This window comes from Silene latifolia, chromosome 5, assembly GCF_048544455.1.
Source record: "Silene latifolia isolate original U9 population chromosome 5, ASM4854445v1, whole genome shotgun sequence".
NCBI lineage: Eukaryota > Viridiplantae > Streptophyta > Magnoliopsida > Caryophyllales > Caryophyllaceae > Silene > Silene latifolia.
Window position 1 is genome coordinate 4,892,945 of NC_133530.1, and position 2,124 is coordinate 4,895,068.

The window sequence follows — 2,124 nt, forward strand, 5'->3', positions numbered from 1 at the left end:
AACTTAGCAAATATCTGATTGATTACTCGCAATCACCATTGCTCTCGTATAGACCTCTGCATCACTATTGTTGCTTCAGCTTTGTTATACAAGTAATGGTGCAAGTACAAGTAAAGTATGGAGCAGATTTATATAGTGAAGTTAGAGTGTTGGTTGAGATATTTAGAATGTCAATAGCTGTACTATAGTTCTTTGTTAAACAGATTATTAGATCGAAGATAATTCCCCTGTTGCTAAATCGGTTGTAAGATCAAGGTGATTTCCCTTCTTCTTTGAAAATCGCTCAATTACGAGATCGGAAAGTAACATCAAGAAAACCAAGCGAAAATCAAGAAGAGTGGTAACCTTTGGCAAGACAAAGAAAGGTAAGGATACGAGAAAATATGATGTGCGCCACCGGAGTACCTTGAGAAAATACGAAAATTGAATGGTAGGAACTTTCAGCTGATTGACCAGAAGCACTTGACAGCTTCAGATGTTAATCCGAATTTGGGCAGATTACTACTAAATCAAAAGCAATTAGTTACGAAGAAATTCTTGAAAGACGCCGAAGAGAAAACCATAGGGATGAAGGATGGATATATAAATCATTTTTTAAAATCTTCGATTACAGATACAACAAATACATATGTTACTACCAGATACACATGGTATTACTGCCGGATACACATGGTATTACCACTAGAAACACAAATCAATTTGTGTATCTAGTATTAATATTACATGTATCCGGGATGCTATTTTTTGTATCCACATTCTGGAGATCAACTACGACTACCCATCAGCACCACCTAGCGCGCACAACCACCACCATCATCCCTAAACTAACCCCACAACCAAATATAGTGCAACTTAGTGGAATAAGAAAGAAAGAGCAAGCATTCTCATATAATAGTAAATGCAATTAACCTTTTTTCATATCAAGCTGTGATTATCTATGATCAGAATTGATATCTTTTGAGCATTGAAGTCTAGCGGGGAGAAATAAATTTGGGATCATGGTAACACATTACATGTCTTACAAGCAAATCCATCACCATTCATCTATTTCACTTCAATAACCAAGATTATCCAGAATGACACTCAGTTTTCAGGCATTATGAGAAACATAACAAACCTATACTAATTCACCAGAATGAAAGTTAACTCATCATCACAATGTTACGGCATACACTTACCAGTAGTAAAATAAGCAGTCTTACCTGGTAACATCAATCTTCTCGTCAGACTCGGATGCAGTGGCCTCGAAACCATTAACCCCACCTCGGTAGCTGACCACGGGCTCCCCCTCAAGTATCACTATGTACACCTCTGCCTTTATCACAGCCAAATGACCAAGAAACAACAATAAAAATCCCAATTTACAGCCCTTCATTTTCACATCTCAAACAACAAAACACCCCTGTAGTGTCAAATGAAAACAAATTAACACTCAATTACGATAAACCCGGTTAAGAATTAAAATTGTTATTAAGCAAATTGTTATAGCAAAATCAGGGCATCATAAGATCAATCATACGCTTACCAGTAGTAAAAGTTATTTTATGAAGCATGCTTGCTATTGGGATTTTTATTGTTGTTTCTTATCCATTGTCGAAGCAGTATAGAGTGAAATCCGTTCTTGGGAGAGTGGTAGAAGCAACGGTGGAAATGGCTGCCGATGGTGGAAGTATCGGCCGACGGTGGAAGTGGCTCCGACGGTGGAAGTGTAAGAGGCGATGGAAGTAGAGTGTTTGTGGTGGAGGACTGTTGAATTGTTTTAATTGGATAGAGAAATAAGAAAGCGTGCCTGAGAAAGTGAGAATGACTTTAGTTAAGTTAGTTCGTACGGTTCGCACCGTACTTTAGTTCGTACCTGATCTCGCCCCTATATATATATATATATATATATATATATATATATATATATATATATATATATATAGGAATGGGATCATGTGAGTATGACTCATATATTTGAGGATTGAGGATTACTACTAGTTGTTAGATCTAAGAGATCCAACGTCCCATATTGAGCGCGGATCATTAAGGGCAAAATTGTCATTTCCGCGCACCCATATATAAACCCTTTTTGAGCCAAAATCATCATTCTCCCACAAAACGTCTCTCTCTACCTTCTCTCTT

The 2,124-nt window shown here is 37.3% G+C and overlaps 1 long non-coding RNA gene across 1 annotated transcript; it reads right to left on the reverse strand.

The window, feature by feature from the left end:
• Nucleotides 1-356: 356 nt before the first annotated feature.
• Nucleotides 357-1,691, reverse strand: LOC141655824 (uncharacterized). The gene is made up of 3 exons (XR_012548198.1): nucleotides 1,526-1,691; nucleotides 1,203-1,402; nucleotides 357-501 (listed from the first exon to the last, which is right to left on the reverse strand). It is a non-coding gene; the product is annotated as an uncharacterized LOC141655824 (long non-coding RNA).
• Nucleotides 1,692-2,124: the final 433 nt, after the last annotated feature.